Source organism: Aquarana catesbeiana, linkage group LG04 (genome assembly GCF_042186555.1).
Source record: "Aquarana catesbeiana isolate 2022-GZ linkage group LG04, ASM4218655v1, whole genome shotgun sequence".
NCBI lineage: Eukaryota > Metazoa > Chordata > Amphibia > Anura > Ranidae > Aquarana > Aquarana catesbeiana.
This window is the reverse complement of record NC_133327.1, coordinates 656,983,769-657,002,536: the sequence shown is the minus strand read 5'-3', so window position 1 is coordinate 657,002,536 and position 18,768 is coordinate 656,983,769.

Genomic DNA, 18,768 nt, shown 5'->3' with positions numbered 1-18,768 from the left:
ACCATAGCACTGTGAAAAAACGCCTCTGTCTGCAATGGTTTATATCAGAGGTCTCTAAACTTTCTAAACAAATGGCCAGTTTACTGTTTTTCATATATTAGACTGTGGCTAGTGGGAGTAGAAAATGTCCTGGAGTCAGTGGGAGTAAACAATGCCTCATCATTGGTATTGGGGGGGGATAGTGCCCCATCATTGGTGACGATGGGAGGAATAGTGCCCCATCATTGGTATTAATGAGAGGAACAGTGCCCCATCACTGGTATTCGTGGGAGAAATAGTGTTTCATCATTGTTATTAGTGGGAGGAATAAAGCCCCATCATTGGGAGGAATGGTGCCCCATTTATGGTGACTGTGGGAGGAATAGTGCCCCATCGTTGGGGCCAGTGGGAGGAAAAGTGCCACATCATTGGCATCAGTGGGAGCAATGGTGCCCTATTGTTGGCGTCAGTGGAAAGAATAGTGCACCATCATTGGTGTCAGTGGGTGGAATAGCGTCCCATCATTGGTGTCAGTAAGGGGAATAGTGCACCATCATTGGGGTCAGTGGCAGGAACTATGCCCCACTTTTGCTGACAGTGGGAGGAGTAATGACCCAAGGGCCGGATAAAAGCAAACAAAGGGCCACATCTGGTCCCGAGCCACAGTTTGGAGACCACTGGTTTATATTAAGCTCAGATTTAAGGTATAGTAAGTTATATTGTATGGACATACAGAGTTGTTAGCGCTGGAGGGGATCAAACTTATGGGTAAGTTTGCCATAATGTGCAAATATGCTCTGCGGCCTTACACATTACAGTTAAAGCTCTCACATCTATCTCCCCTACAGGTCTGCTTTTAGAGGTCAACTGACCGCCAACCTGGTCTCCATAATCCTCCCAATTACCCATGGACCTTCTCTGGGGCAGGTGCAGATTATATTTTGGGCAACCAATACCACATTTTGGACTACTCTTGAAGGATCTGCTTGGTGCTGAAGGCCAAGGCGGCTGTTGTGGTCATGTGAAAGGCCACAAATACCAATGGTGCTCCACCTGTCTGCAATGGACTGTATAAAGCTCAAATTAAAAGTTATTGTAAGGCATATTGTACAGATACATCATCTTTGGCACAGCTGAAGGGTTTCCTGTAACTTTACCGGTCAACCTCTAGCTTTTACTTGTTGCCTGGAGTTATTGGAGTGGATAACGTTTTTCCTGTCCCTGGTCTTGTATGACTGAAGAATAAAAAGGAATCAGGTAGTCTCACACTATTAGGTCCATTTCATAGAAGCCCATAAAAGAAAACACAGCAAGAATTATCTGTCATGCTACTTATTTTTTTTTTTTTGCTGAAGTGGCTGATGCAGTTTCAATTCCACATAATCTCAGCTAGTGCAGCTATCGGAATGATAACAATTGGAGAATGTGAGGTTATTGCTTGTAACCACAGTCTGAACATCAGTAATGAGAACTGCATTATAGATTCTCGGAGTTTACTTTATTTCTGTGTTTAAATGTGACTTCATGTCCCTGTAGCTTCCAGCCTGAGGAATAAGTACAGGATGCTACCAACACTGTAAAATAATTTCCGGGGACATATTGGCGCTATTTTTTAAATGCAGATAATTTATATTGTGATTCAGTTATTGCTCCAAATCTGAAATCTAGACTAATTGCTAAATACACAGGTTAAATATATAAAATAAATCTAGTTTATTTGCCAGGGGATTTGTATTTCTGGATTACAGTTATAGTCTGTGAAAGGGATGCAGTCTTCTTTCCACCTCCAGGCTGCTGATTGGGCAGTAAAGGTGCAGCAGGAGACTAATGATGTAATTTCTCTGCTCATTCCTGCATTTAGTTTGTTCCTTTTTAGAACATTTGCATACAGCACACTTTAGTGGCTTAAAGCGGCGTTCCACCCAAATTTTGAACAATATTTGTATGTATTCTCTTCCTTGCCTAGATGCTGACATGCCGTTTAAAAAAATTTAAATCGCCGTAATTACCTTTTATTTTTCTATTCTTCTTTGCACTTCCTGGTTCTCCTCCCATGGGAGTAGGCGTGTTTCTAGCCTCTCCCAGACTCCTGGGAGCTAGTCTCAGGCTTCCCAGGATGCCACTGAGCATGTGCGGGAATGAGCGGTGAATGCTGGGAGCACAGCATTCACCACATCCAGGAAATAAATGCTTGTGGGCTTCAAATGCCCACAATGAAGATGGAAACCGCCTGCAGTGAATAAAATAAGTTATTCTTTCCGACGAAATCTGACACAGGCGGACATATTACACACAATATGTGAGTATGTAATGCTGAGAAGAAAAGTTTGTGAATGAACTCAAAAAAAAAAAAACGATAGATAGGTGGACCCCCACTTTAAGTCCTATCCCTCCCTCTCCCTGTCTAAGTGCTGATGTATAAGGGATTGCAAGAGGCTGATATCAAGTTAAATGTACTGTAGGTACTTACTATTAATTGCATTTAATGATTTAAAGCGATAGTAAACTGCTGTGGTTTTTTTTTGCAGCCTGCAAGGTAAAGCCATGATGTGCTAGTATGCATTGCATACTAGCACATTATGTGAAACTTACCTGAAAACGAAGCCCTCCAGCAGTGTGCTGTCACCGCCGATAGGGCTTCCATCTTCACCTGGTCTTCCTTCCGGGTTTGTGGACTCCGGCTGTGTGAGTGGCCGAAGCCGCAATAACACCACTGCCACTTACTGCACAGGACTCTGAAGAAATGGTGGCCGTTCCTTCAAAGCGCATGCTCCGGTGACGTCACCAGCTGCATGTACAGTACATATCTCCTACATTTAGGAGATATTTATGGTACCTATAGGTAAGCCTTATTATACCTATAGGTAAAAGTCAGAGATGGCAGTTTACTCCCACTTTAAGTGATATTTATGTCTGCCTGGAGTTCAGACTTAAAGTGATAGGAAAGTTTTGTTTTTTTTCAAAATAACAAACAAATAACAAGCATGTTATACTTACCTGTTATTATTATTATTATACAGGATTTATATAGCGCCAACAGTTTGTGCAGCGCTTAACAACATGAGGGCAGACAGTACACTTACAATACAAATCAACACAGGAGGGATCAGAGAGCCCTGCTCGTTAGAGCTTACAATCTAGAAGGCAATACTTTCCACCTGACTTAGCACAGGTCTGCGCCACTGGAAGAAAGGACCATTGACTTTCTTACACTTGACATGTCAGAAGATGGATGCCATTACATTGTGGTTATGGTGAACCAAATTACCAAATTTGCAGTGGTAGTACCAAACCAGAGAACCAACTGATTGCTGCCCAGATGGTGTGGAAGCACTTCTGTCTCCCTTATGTCTGCTTACAGAATATTCATTAAGACCAGGGACCCTGTTTCTGAAAGTGTTTCCAAGAATGGTGCACTCACTGTGCATTAAGAAGAGGTTGCACACTAACCTGTACAACTCAGAATGCAGAGAGGCATGTAAGAGGTTCAGTCATGCTTTGATATAACTGCTAAAATGCATAGCTCATGAAAATCTAAGGAAATGGACCCACTACTTAGCCGAAGTTGTCTGAAAGTACAATTATACAGTACATTCCTCAACAGGCCGCTCAGCCTACAATGTCATGTCTAGCCATACTCTTGGGGAGGTGGGCCACAGATCTATGGACAGGAATGCTCACAGAAGAACGTGATCACAGTCCGATTTCCTCATTTAGTAGTGGAAAGATGTCTGTCTAAAGTCCATCCGTTTGGTAAAGACCATTCATAGGTGGAGCAAGAAGATTTGGAAGCCTAAGGCCAGGTTCACATATGTGTGAATTGGAAGCAGTTTTCACCGCTTCCAATTTGCATGACAGGCAAGTGTGACCGGCTCTCAATGGAGCCGGCTCATACAGGTCTGTGGCGGCCGCATAGCGGATTGCAAAAGGGTCCTGTGCATTTTTGATCTAGTTCAGGTGTGAATTTAGGACCTGAATTGCACCTGAACCGGTGAACAGAAATGCACTGGACCCCGGGCACGAAACCACGGCTGCACATATGTGAACCTGGCCTCAGACTTTGACCTTGGGAACCTGGGAGCAGAGTGTTATATTGATGCACACCAGCAAGAAAATTTACAAACACCATGGGAAGAAGACCCTGGAGTTGTCCTACAACAGCCCATTTCAAGTGTGCCATTCTATGACATCCTAAGGAAAAGAACCCAAGATGCCTACAAAATAAACCCCTCAAACCCATTAAAACCCACAGAGAGGCCCATAAAGGGGTTTTCAAGGAACCTGTCCAAGTTCCACAGCTACAAATGTCTCTCATACCGGTTTAACGAGGTTCAATGGTAGCTGCCTTGCTCTTATATCTCCAAGACCCCCGGAGAAGCCATGAATCCTAACAATATAACACAACCCAACAGTCACCCAGCTCAGGTCCATGCTTCCTTTGAAGCACCATCGGCTGATGCGCCTGAAAACAGAGACCTTTCAGAAGGTGAAACTGATTCTCAACCCTAGAGGTCTCTCAGAGATCTGACTTTGGGAGACCCCTGTACAATTCGCATAGGATGAATTTGAATGATCTGGAAACTTGCCAGGGACAGCAAGTTCAGAAGGGGTGGAGTGCCCATATATTCCCTGAGTTCAGAAGCAGGAGCAAGTACCTTTAACTGCATTTCTTATAACTCACTGGGTTCCTGGACACACTGAGGGAGTATATATTCCTCAACTTTCTTCCCTCAGGAGCTCAGTAAAGTCACACCTGTTGAGGCAAAGGTAGCTGGGCAAGTGATCTGCAACCAGGTGATGGGCCCTTCACTGTCAGAAATGGCGTATGGACAGCCAGGCTGGAACCTAATAATATGCGGCTTCTCCAGAAACAAAGCTATCGAGCTCATTTTAGGTTGCATGCATGCTAAGTGATGTGACAATATAACACTTCCACGTCTATAGTAAATTGAACTAAGTTCTTGCCCTGACAATGCTATCATCTGCTTTTATCTCCAGAAGGATCTGGTCATCTTTGTTCAGGCATCTACCAGGATGAGCATCTACTTGCTGTGCTGGCAAAGAGATAAGGCAATCAGTTAAAACCCGGTGCCCCAAGTTTTAAGCAGGGCACACTCAGTCTGCACGTGGAGGTACCTTTCGCCACACGCGCTCATTAACCACTTGTCTACTGGGCACTTAGATCCCCTTCCTGCTCAGCTTTCAGCACTGTCACACTTTGAATGACAATTGGGCAGTCATGCAACACTGTACCCATAGGACATTTTTATAATTTTTTTCACACAAATAGAGCTTTCTTTAGTGCTAAACAAAGACCAACAATTTTGAAAAAAAAAACCTTCCTGTTATAAAGTTTTGCAAACAGGGAATTTTTCTCCTTGAATGATGTGCACTATTGAGGCTGCACTGATGGGCACTGATGAGGCGGCACTGATAAGGCAGAACTGATGGGCACTGATGAGGTGGCACTTATGGGCACTGATGAGGCGGCACTGATGGGCTGCACTTATGAGGTGGGACTGGTGGGCACTGATGAGGCTACACTGATATGCGGCATTGATGGGCACTAATAGGCGACACTGATGAGCACCAATAGGTAGCACTGATAGGCGGGACCGATGGGCACTTCTAGGCAGCACTGAGGGCCACTGATAGGCGGCACTGATGAGGAGGCACTGATAGGCGGCACTGATGTGCACTGTTGGGGCTGCACTTATAATCAGGACACTGGTGATCAGTGCCCTGATTATCAGTGTAGATGTCCCCTTTCACACTTGCCGGCTTCCAGCTCTCTTCTCCTCACACTGAAATATCATGAGGAAAGAATGCGTGTGTTTACATCGTGATTAGCTGTGATTGGCCGGTTACCCCGATCTATAAGCAGCTGTGTCCAAAGGACACAGCGATCACGGAGTGCGCTGGGCGCATGCTGCAGGGGGGGGGCGCGGTTCTTGGAGGACGTCAATAAATCCCCTTCCAGAATTGGAAGACTGCTCTGTTGCCATCATTCGGCTATAGCGGGGTCGGCAAATGGTTAATGCCCAGGACCAGGCAGAGGCTCTGGTCATGTGAAAAGTCTAACAAGGCAGTTCCCTTACAGATGTGCTATAGCACAGTGTGCAGTAATGAAATGTACGGAGTTCCTCTGAAAAGTGCTGTTCCCTGTCACTGCACACTGGAACTTAATGTATGGGTTGTATTAGAAGGGATGTGCTGAGCCTGCACCCACTCCACCAGTTCAGAGTACCTCTGTTATCTTATTCCCAGTAACAGAATGGGGTCCCAATCACCCCCTCGCTACCAGAGGACCTGTCACAATTACCAGATACCATGCCTAACGACTGGTTGTTTAGTGTCTTGAACTGTGCATGGGTACTCTTAGCAACTATACTCCTCTTCTCTGTCTTGTTGAGTTAACCCCTTTGTAATGGTGTTAATTCCCTTTGTGCTTTACAGAGCCTGGTTCTTTTTGATACTCCAGAACCAACATGTACCCCTTTGATAACTTCAGACCAGGCTTAGAACAGTTGATACAACTTTACTGAACAGATTCCAACATTATAGTCAAACATGAACATAGTCCAATCCCTAACCCTAACTACAGCTGCCCAGGCATACCCCTGCAAGGTGGTAGTCCATGCTGGCGTTCTCCATGACTTGGATGTCCTTGGAACCCTGGTGCCACCAACGGACTGCAAGGAGCAGCAGTCCCAAGACCATGAGTCAAGTCGAGAGCCCTGGACCTCAGCCTTCCCCTTTTTTATACCACAGGTAGGCTGGCTGGAACCAAAAAGCCAGGGAACTGAGCACACATAACTTAACCTTTTACCCTGGCCTGGGCCAGCCTCTAATTTACTAAGGCAGACATAATTAAACCTGCCTATATGAGCAGTTGCCTTTAAAAATGTCTGGCACAGTTTTCAACCATGCTGCATGCTCTCACCTACAAAGTTTCTGATCACAGGGGGAGAGGGGACTAGGAAAATGCTTCCTCCTGCCTGTAGCAGATTGGAGACATCATTCCCGGCCTGTGTAAAGTCCCTTCAATCTATCTCAATAACTGCTTTTTAATGCTAAAATGTGCAGGTTTTCGGAAAACATACACTGTTGTTGAATATTGTGACATGTCAGGAATTTACTTCCTGCAGTTAGCTTCCTTTTAATTAATGCTTGGGTAGTGCATGGGGGTCCAAATGATAATCAGGAGAAGGAAGGGTTCTCCTCCTAACCGAATGGCCCCTCTACCTAGCTTCCCCTGTATGCTTCTAATGCCGGGTACACACGAGCGGACTTTACGGCAGACTTTGCCCGGCGGACGGGATTTGGTCGGACAATTCGATCGTGTGTGGGCTCCAGCGGACTTTGTTTTCTCAAAAGTTGGACGGACTTAGATTTGAAACATGTTTTAAATTAATCCCTCGAAATTGAGTCCGGTCGAAAAGTCCGCCATCTGTATGCTAGTTCGACGGACAAAAAGCCACGCTAGGGCAGCTATTGGCTACTGGCTATGAACTTCCTTGTTTTAGTCCGGTCGTACGTCATCACGTACGAATTCGACGGACTTTGGTGAATTGTGTGTAGGCAAGTCCGTTCATTCAGAAAGTCCGTCGTAAAGTACGTCAAAAAGTCCGCCGGGCAAAGTCTGCCGTAAAGTCCGCTCGTGTGTACGCGGCATAATGGTCTCCTTGTCGTCATAGTCCACTGTGCAGGCAGACTCAAGCTGTATGTCCACTGTTGGTTATTCTTAAATGGATCTGATTTCATTCAGGCTTTTCTTCACCAGCATGGGAACATATACAGGCCTGAAGCCTTAGAAATGTCTTATTCATGCATATGAGGGAATGCTTTCAAGAAATGAAAAAATAATGAACCCTAATCAAAGCTTTGGCTCAAGAAAAGTCCTAGGATGCTTAGTCCCTGCCCATTAGAAAGATGAATTATTTATCTATGTGAATAGCATGATGGCTTCCAGGCATTTTAAAGGTGCATGACTTTGGGAACACAATTTTTTATTTTCCTGTTTCGTTATTTCCCATAATGCATCACTAGATCTAAATTTCAACTGTATTTACTTAAAACAGTTTTGTTTTTGTAATTTAACATTGATAAATAAATATGATTTTGTCAGCAGGCGATAGCCCATTCTGATAGACACTGTATATAGATACCATTGGGGGTTATTTACGAAAGGCAAATCCACTCTGCACTACAAGTGCACTGCATGTGCACTTGAAAGTGCAGTCGCGGTAAATCTGAGGGGCAGATCCAAAATGAGGGGAAGCTCTGCTGATTTAATCATCCAATCATGAGCAAACTAAAATGCTGTTTTTTATTCTCCTTGCATGTCCCCCTTGGATCGACTTTCACCTCCCTCCCCACTGCAGGGATTTGTTTCACTGAAGCTTATAGAGCTGCAGTGCACCAAGAACTCTCTGTAAGAGCAGGTTGCATTGTAATACAGTTTCTGTTTACTAAAGTTGTACTTGTCTACCTACTGTTCTGCATTTATGTGTGAGGGAGCAGTAGAGAGGGGTCTGACACTCATAAGAGCCATTCCTCTGCTCTCCTGTAGCCTGCTCACATAGGCATTATATGCATTTATCTGAGCATAGAGATATAGTACTCATTGTTGAATGTTTGAATCTTAGAGGTAATAGTTGTTTCTCTATCAATAACATTGTTGGGAAGACAACATTCTAAAGTGTAAACTTAACCTGACTATTTGATCTTTTTTATTATTATCTTATTGAGTAAACCATTTATAATTTAATCAATTCTGGTGTATTTCCTTTTTACTGCTGTTATCTAAAGGGAAAAAAATGTTTGTACCCAGGGTGTCAGAGGGTCAGGGCAACCAGAGGGGTACTGATTTATCTTGCAACCCTCAAGAGGGCAGCGCTACACAATTGATGTTTTTTCTTTGTAGCTGCTGTTTTTTTATAATTGGCCAATTATGTTTTTTTAAGTATGGTACTGTGGTGATTTATAGTTTGTAGATTTAATACATTAAAAAATGTATAATTTTTATATATTAAACTGAGCTGACTCCCGGGTCTCATGGATAGATAATACTGGTTTTGGATAGGTTATATTGCGATAGGGGTTGAGCCTTGGCCAAGTTTTTTATTTTCCTTTGGGATTATTTATAGTGGTAAGTACTATTTACAACATGAAAATAATTTCCTGAACAGTTATCCCAAAAACAATACAAATAGGTGCCATTTTTAAACAGTATCTAAAGCCAGTTTTTGTGGTTTTGGATAGAGTGTTAAAGGGTTACAATCCCTATCAGATTTTAATTGCTGTCTGTGACCCAGCTGGGATGATTCGCTGTACTTGTTTTACTTGGTCACCGTTGTTACAACACTATGTATATAGTTATAGGATCTACAGTGGGGACGGAAAGTATTCAGACCCCCTTAAATTTTTCACTCTTTGTTATATTGCAGCCATTTGCTAAAATCATTTAAGTTCATTTTTTTTCCTCAATAATGTACACACAGCACCCCATATTGACAAAAAAACACAGAATTGTTGACATTTTTGCAGATTTATTAAAGAAGAAAAACTGAAATATCACATGGTCCTAAGTATTCAGACCCTTGCTGTGACACTCATATATTTAACTCAGGTGCTGTCCATTTCTTCTGATAATCCTTGAGATGGTTCTACACCTTCATTTGAGTCCAGCTGTGTTTAAATATACTGATTGGACTTGATTAGGAAAGCCACACACCTGTCTATATAAGACCTTACAGCTCACAGTGCATGTCAGAGCAAATGAGAATCATGAGGTCAAAGGAACTGCCTGAAGAGCTCAGAGACAGAATTGTGGCAAAGCACAGATTTGGCCAAGGTCACAAAAAAATTCTGCTGCACTAATGCCGCGTACACACGAGCGGACTTTTCGACCGGACTGGTCCGACGGACCGAGTCCGGCGGACAATCCGATCGTGTGTGGGCTTCATCGGACCTTAAGCGGACTTTTCCATTCGAAAATCTGACGGACTTTAAATTTGAAACATGCTTCAAATCTTTCCGACGGACTCGCGTCCGGTCGAAAAATCCGCTCGTCTGTATGCTAGTCCGACGGACGAAAACCCACGCTAGGGCAGCTATTGGCTGCTGGCTATCAACTTCCTTATTTTAGTCCGGTCGTACATCATCACGTACGAATCCGTCGGACTTTGGTGTGATTGTGTGTAGGCAAGTCCATTCGTTCAAAAGTCCGTCGGAAGTCAGTCAAAAGTCAGTCGGAAAGTCCGTTGGACCAGTCCGGTCGAAAAGTCCACCCGTGTGTACGTGGCATTAAGGTTCCTAAGAGAACAGTGGAAGATGTTTGGGACGACCAGAACCCTCCCTAGAGCTGGCTGTCCGGCCAAACTGAGCTATTGGGGGAGAAGAGTCTTGGTGAGAGAGGTAAAGAAGAACCCAAAGATCACTGTGGCTGAGCTCCAGAGATGCAGTCGGGAGATGGGAGAAAGTTGTAGAAAGTCAACCATCACTGAAACCCTCCACCAGTCAGGGCTTTATGGCAGAGTGGCCCGACCGAAGCCTCTCCTCAGTGCAAGAAACATGAAAGCCCTCATGGAGTTTGCTAAAAAACACCTGAAGGACTCCAAGATGGTTAGGAATAAGATTCTTTGGTCTGATGAGACCAAGATAGAACTTTTTGCCCTTAATTCTAAGCGGTAAGTGTGGAGAAAATCAGGCACTGCTCATCACCTGTCCAATAGAGTCCCAACAGTGAAGCATGGTGGTGGCAGCATCATGCTGTGGGGGTGTTTTTCAGCTGCAGGGACAGGATGACTGGTTGCAATCGAGAGAAAGATGAATGCGGCCAAGTACAGGGATATCCTGGACGAAAACCTTCTCCAGAGTGCTCAGGACCTCAGACTGGGCCGAAGGTTTACCTTCCAACAAGACAATGACCCTAAGCACACAGCTAAAGTAACGAAGGAGTGGCTTCACAACAACTCCGTGACTGTTCTTGAATGGCCCAGCCAGTGCCCTGACTTAATCCCAATTGAGCATCTCTGGAGAGACCTAAAAATGGCTGTCTATCAACGTTTACCATCCAACCTGACAGAACTGGAGAGGATCTGCAAGGAGGAATGGCAGAGGATCCACAAATCCAGGTGTGAAAAACTTGTTACATCTTTCCCAAAAAGACTCATGGCTGTATTAGATCAAAAGGTGCTTCTACTAAATACTGAGCAAAGGGTCTGAATACTTAGGACCATGTGATATTTCAGTTTTTCTTCTTTAATAAATCTGCAAAAATATCAACAATTCTGTGTTTTTCTGTCAATATGGGGTGCTGTGTGTACATTAACCACTTGACGACCGCCTCACGCCGATGTACGTCGGCAAGGTGGCACGGACAGGCAAAATCACGTACATATACGTGATTTGCCTTCCGCGGGTGGGGGGTCCGATCGGACCCCCCCCCCGGTGCCCGAGGCGGTCGTCTTTTGTCCCACGGCGATCGGAGGTGAGGGGGAGGCCATCCGTTCGTGGCCCCCCCCTCGCGATCGCCGCCGGCCAATGGGAACATTCCTTTGCTGCTGTATGCTAAACAGCAGCAAAGGAAATGATGTCATCTCTCCTCGGCTCGGTAATTTCCATTCCGGCCCGAGGAGAGAAGACAGGTATGTGAGTGCACAACACTACACACACACAGTAGAACATGCCAGGCACACAAAACACCCCGATCCCCCCCCCGATCGCCCCCCGATCACCCCCCAATCACCCCCCCCCCAGCAGTTTTTTTTTTTTTCTGATTACTGCATTGGTGTCAGTTTGTGACAGTTACAGTGTTGGGACAGTGAGTATTAGCCCCCTTTAGGTCTAGGGTACCCCCCTAACCCCCCCTAATAAAGTTTTAACCCCTTGATCACCCCCTGTCACCAGTGTCGCTAAGCGATCATTTTTCTGATCGCTGTATTAGTGTCGCTGGTGACGCTAGTTAGGGACCTAAATATTTAGGTTCGCCGTCAGCGTTTTATAGCATCAGGGACCCCCATATACTACCGAATAAAAGTTTTAACCCCTTGATTGCCCCCTAGTTAACCCTTTCACCACTGATCACCGTATAACTGTTACGGGTGACGCTGGTTAGTTTGTTTATTTTTTATAGTGTCAGGGCACCCGCCGTTTATTACCGAATAAAGGTTTAGCCCCCTGATCGCCCGGCGGTGATATGCGTCGCCCCAGGCAGCGTCAGATTAGCGCCAGTACCGCTAACACCCACGCACGCAGCATACGCCTCCCTTAGTGGTATAGTATCTGATCGGATCAATATCTGATCCGATCAGATCTATACTAGCGTCCCCAGCAGTTTAGGGTTCCCAAAAACGCAGTGTTAGCGGGATCAGCCCAGATACCTGCTAGCACCTGCATTTTGCCCCTCCGCCCAGCCCACCCAAGTGCAGTATCGATCGATCACTGTCACTTACAAAACACTAAACACATAACTGCAGCGTTCGCAGAGTTAGGCCTGATCCCTGCGATCGCTAACAGTTTTTTTGGTAGCATTTTGGTGAACTGGCAAGCACCAGCCCCAGGCAGCGTCAGGTTAGCGCCAGTAGCGCTAACACCCACGCACGCACCGTACAGCTCCCTTAGTGGTATAGTATCTGAACGGATCAATATCTGGTCCGATCAGATCTATACTAGCATCCCCAGCAGTTTAGGGTTCCCAAAAACGCAGTGTTAGCGGGATCAGCCCAGATAACTGCTAGCACCTGCGTTTTGCCCCTCCGCCCGGCCCAGCCCAGCCCACCCAAGTGCAGTATCGATCGATCACTGTCACTTACAAAACACTTAACGCATAACTGCAGCGTTCGCAGAGTCAGGCCTGATCCCTGCGATCGCTAACAGTTTTTTTGGTAGTATTTTGGTGAACTGGCAAGCACCAGCCCCAAGCAGCGTCAGATTAGCGCCAGTAGCGCTAACACCCACGCACGCAGCATACGCCTCCTTTAGTGGTATAGTATCTGAACGGATCAATATCTGATCCGATCAGATCTATACTGGCGTCCCCAGCAGTTTAGGGTTCCCAAAAACGCAGTGTTAGCGGGTTCAGCCCAGATACCTGCTAGCACCTGCATTTTGCCCCTCCGCCCGGCCCAGCCCACCCAAGTGCAGTATCGATCGATCACTGTCACTTACAAAACACTTAACGCATAACTGCAGCGTTCGCAGAGTCAGGCCTGATCCCTGCGATCGCTAACAGTTTTTTTGGTAGCGTTTTGGTGAACTGGCAAGCGCCAGCGGCCTAGTACACCCCGGTCGTAGTCAAACCAGCACTGCAGTAACACTTGGTGACGTGGCGAGTCCCATAAGTGCAGTTCAAGCTGGTGAGGTGGCACGCACAAGTAGTGTCGCGCTGCCACCAAGAAGACAAACACAGGCCCGTCGTGCCCATAATGCCCTTCCTGCTGCATTCACCAATCCTAATTGGGAACCCACCGCTTCTGCAGCGCCCGTACTTCCCCCATTCACATCCCCAACCAAATGCAGTCGGCTGCATGAGAGGCATTTTCTTTATGTCCTCCCGAGTACCCCTACCCAACGAAGCCCCCCAAAAAAGATGTTGTGTCTGCAGCAAGCGCGGATATAGGTGTGACACCCGCTATTATTGTCCCTCCTGTCCTGACAATCCTGGTCTTTGCATTGGTGAATGTTTTGAACGCTACCATTCATTAGTTGAGTATTAGCGTAGGGTACAGCATTGCACAGACTAGGCACACTTTCACAGGGTCTCCCAAGATGCCATCGCATTTTGAGAGACCCGAACCTGGAACCGGTTACAGTTATAAAAGTTAGTTACAAAAAAAGTGTAAAAAAAAAAAAAAATATATAAAATAAAAAAAAATAGTTGTCGTTTCATTGTTCTCTCTCTCTCTATTCTCTCTCTCTATTGTTCTGTTCTTTTTTACTGTATTCTATTCTGCAATGTTTTATTGTTATTATGTTTTATCATGTTTGCTTTTCAGGTATGCAATTTTTTATACTTTACCGTTTACTGTGCTTTATTGTTAACCATTTTTTTGTCTTCAGGTACGCCATTCACGACTTTGAATGGTTATACCAGAATGATGCCTGCAGGTTTAGGTATCATCTTAATATCATTCTTTTCAGCCAGCGGTCGGCTTTCATGTAAAAGCAATCCTAGTGGCTAATTAGCCTCTAGACTGCTTTTACAAGCCGTGGGAGGGAATGCCCCCCCCTCCACCGTCTTCCGTGTTTTTCTCTGGCTCTCCTGTCTCAACAGGGAACCTGAGAATGCAGCCCGTGATTCAGCCAGCTGACCATAGAGCTGATAAGAGACCAGAGTGGCTCCAAACATCTCTATGGCCTAAGAAACCGGAAGCTACGAGCATTTTATGACTTAGATTTCGCCGGATGTAAATAGCGCCATTGGGAAATTGGGGAAGCATTTTATCACACCGATCTTGGTGTCGTCAGATGTTTTGAGGGTAGAGGAGAGATCTAGGGTCTAATAGACCCCAATTTTTTCAAAAAAGAGTACCTGTCACTACCTATTGCTATCATAGGGGATATTTACATTCCCCGAGATAACAATAAAAATGATTAAAAAAAAAAAAATGAAAGGAACAGTTTAAAAATAAGATAAAAAAGCAAAAAAATAATAAAGAAAAAAAAAAAAAAAAAAAAGCACCCCTGTCGCCCCCTGCTCTCGCGCTAAGGCGAACGCAAGTGGCGGTCTGTCGTCAAACGTAAACAGCAATTGCACCATGCATGCGAGGTATCGCCACGAAGGTCAGATCGAGGACAGTAATTTTTGCAGTGGACCTCCTCTGTAAATCTAAAGTGGTAACCTGTAAAGGCTTTTAAAGGCTTTTAAAAATGTATTTATTTTGTTGCCACTGCACGTTTGTGCGCAATTTTAAAGCATGTCATGTTTGGTATCCATGTACTCGGCCTAAGATCATCTTTTTTATTTCATCAAACATTTGGGCAATATAGTGTGTTTTAGTGCATTAAAATTTAAAAAAGTGTGTTTTTTCCCCAAAAAATGCGTTTGAAAAATCGCTGCGCAAATACTGTGTGAAAAAAAAAAATGAAACACCCACCATTTTAATCTGTAGGGCATTTGCTTTAAAAAAATATATAATGTTTGGGGGTTCAAAGTAATTTTTTTGCAAAAAAAAATAACTTTTTCATGTAAACAATGAGTGTCAGAAAGGGCTTTGTCTTCAAGTGGTTAGAAGAGTGGGTGATGTGTGACATAAGCTTCTAAATGTTGTGCATAAAATGCCAGGACAGTTCAAAACCCCCCAAATGACCCCATTTTGGAAAGTAGACACCCCAAGCTATTTGCTGAGAGGCATGTCGAGTCCATGGAATATTTTATATTGCGACACAAGTTGCGGGAAAGAGACAAATTTTTTTTTTTTTTTTTGCACAAAGTTGTCACTAAATGATATATTGCTCAAACATGCCATGGGCATATGTGAAATTACACCCCAAAATACATTCTGCTGCTTCTCCTGAGTACGGGGATACCACATGTGTGAGACTTTTTGGGAGCCTAGCCGCGTACGGGGCCCCGAAAACCAAGCACCGCCTTCAGGCTTTCTAAGGGCGTGAATTTTTGATTTCACTCTTCACTGCCTATCACAGTTTCGGAGGCCATGGAAAGCCCAGGTGGCACAAACCCCCCCCAAATGACCCCATTTTGGAAAGTAGACACCCAAAGCTATTTGCTGAGAGGTAAAGTGAGTATTTTGCAGACCTCACTTTTTGTCACAAAGTTTTGAAAATTGAAAAAAGAAAAAAAAAAATGTTTTTTCTTGTCTTTCTTCATTTTCAAAAACAAATGAGAGCTGCAAAATACTCACCATGCCTCTCAGCAAATAGCTTGGGATGTCTACTTTCCAAAATGGGGTCATTTGGGGGGGTTTTGTGCCACCTGGGCCTTTCCTTGGCCTCCGAAACTGTGATAGGCAGTGAAGAGTGAAATCAAAAATTTTCACCCTTAGAAATCCTGAAGGTGGTGATTGGTTTTCGGGGCCCCGTACGCGGCTAAGCTCCCAAAAAGTCCCACACATGTGGTATCCCCATACTCAGGAGAAGCAGCTGAATGTATTTTGGGGTGCAATTCCACATAGGCCCATGGCCTGTGTGAGCAATATATCATTTAGTGACAACTTTTTGTAAATATTTTTTTTTTTTTTTGTCATTATTCAATCACTTGGGACAAAAAAAATAAATATTCAATGGGTTCAACATGCCTCTCAGCAATTTCCTTGGGGTGTCTACTTTCCAAAATGGGGTCATTTGGGGGGGTTTTGTACTGCCCTGCCATTTTAGCACCTCAAGAAATGACATAGGCAGTCATAAACTAAAATCTGTGTAAATTACAGAAAATGTACCCTAGTTTGTAGACGCTATAACTTTTGCGCAAACCAATAAATATACGCTTATTGACATTTTTTTTACCAAAGACATGTGGCCGAATACATTTTGGCCTAAATGTATGACTAAAATTTAGTTTATTGGATTTTTTTTATAACAAAAAGTAGAAAATATCATTTTTTTTCAAAATTTTCGGTCTTTTTCCGTTTATAGCGCAAAAAATAAAAAATGCAGAGGTGATCAAATACCATCAAAAGAAAGCTCTGTTTGTGGGAAGAAAAGGACGCAAATTTCGTTTGGGTACAGCATTGCATGACCGCGCAATTAGCAGTTAAAGCGACGCAGTGCCAAATTGGAAAAAGACCTCTGGTCCTTAGGCAGCATAATGGTCCGGGGCTCAAGTGGTTAATGAGGAAAAAAAATGAACTTAAATAATTTTAGCAAATGGCTACAATATAACAAAGAGTAAAAAATTTAAGGGGGTCTGAATACTTTCCGTCCCCACTGTATGTATAAAATGTTTGTTGTGCTGATGTGACAAACATCCCTAAAATAAAGACAAATATAGCTGTACTTCCTCTGTTATGTGTGTCTTAACATGAGGCAATGCTGAAATAATAGTAGCTGGCAGGTAGGCAAGTGGTTGGCTATTGTATATCTGCCGACTTGAAGGTGGCGCTTTAGGTGTTCCTTCAGGTTGGCAAGAAATCATAGAGGATAATTCTGGCCACTATTATGGGCTCCAGGGAGGCATCTTGGGAAAGCTGGTGTCCCCTATTGGATGCCAAAATCCCATGAGATATGGGCAGCCATTTTGAGATGAAGAGGGGGCTTCTCTTGCACTTCTTGTGCAACACCCATGGTAGTGGTGACAGAAGGTGGAGGACAGGAGGACCAATGCAACAGGCAGTGCCAACTGTTGGTTGCAGGATACAGTTGACCACATGTAAGAGGGGATTTGTGTTTGGCTAATTTTGGTGCCCATGCACAAGGCCCCACCCCCATTAGAGCCCTGCTAAAACACAGTTCCACCTGCTGAGCTTGATCTCTTCACCATCTTGTGCCCTGCTCCTCACCATAGGCATCCTCACGACATTCTTGCCCATAAAACCTCTATATCCACAAGGACTGTCCACATGATAGTTAGATTCACTGCACTTGTGTTGTTCAAGGAATGACAAGACATTCACATCACTAGGACAAACATTACGGAGTCACTTGACAAACACAGTCAATCACATAAAGTTAACTGTCCGCAGTAGTCACAAGTGAAATATGTGCGGTGTCTCACAGCCATCTCCCTTCAGTCTCTCCTCTGCCCAGGGCCATAAGTATTCACATGACTGTGTTCTCTATAGACACCTCTTAGCTGGGTACACCTCTACAGGAACCCTCCAGGGAAGCAGTCTCATAAGGGATCTCCAACCTGGCCTAGAGGGCCTATTGCAATCAACCCTAGTCAGGACATAGGTAAAGCAGCTATTAGTTGAAGACTACTTAGCAATCTGTTCATGTGACAATACAGGTGCAATGTGATGCCATTACTGGGCGTATGTTTCCACGTGCATGCTAATACATCATGCCTTGCATTAAGCCTTTGCTTGTAATTCCGAGCATGCAATATTTTTGTTCCAATATGTACTGGGCTTTTCTTACAACTGAGCTAAAGTCAGAATGTTGTCTCCAGTTACTTTAAAGTTTACTGTATGTAAACCCTAAGCATGAACTTCTGTTTGGTCTCTGAGGACTACATAATTGTTACTTACTAAGGAAAAATGGCAAACCAGCTTCATGGTCATGGGTGGCCAAGGCTGATTGATGCACTTGGGGAGTCAAGGCTGGCCTATGTAGTTCAATCCAATAGAAGTGCTACTGTAGCTTAAACTGCTGAAAAAGTTGTAGTACTCCTCTGACATTCCAAAGGCAGGATAGCACCTCCAGAGGCAAAGACGGGTTGACATTTCACCCCAGGGCTGAGTCCATAGCTAAAACGGGGGGGGGGGGGGGACTGAGAAAGTGTTATTGCAGAACAGTTAAGGAGATGAGGGTTAGGGGTCCCAGATACTATAGCAGACTTTCCAGATCCATATCCAGCTTCCCATTGTCAGAACATTTAAGCCGACCTGGCAACCTTGTAGGCATGTTCCCAAATTTTAGTGCGTCCCCCATGTGTATGTAAACCCTAACCATGAACTTCTGTTGTTTAGTCTCTGAGGACTACCCCAACTTTAACTCTCTATGTTATTGAGAAGAGGAGGGGGCATTGCAGTCCTGGGATCACAATCCTGCTACTCCATAGATACAGTACGATGTGTGAGCATCACCCTTTTTTGTACATTATAATTTTTCTACATCAGAACCATTTAAAAATAACACAAATATTGATGAGAGCTGAGCAAGAGA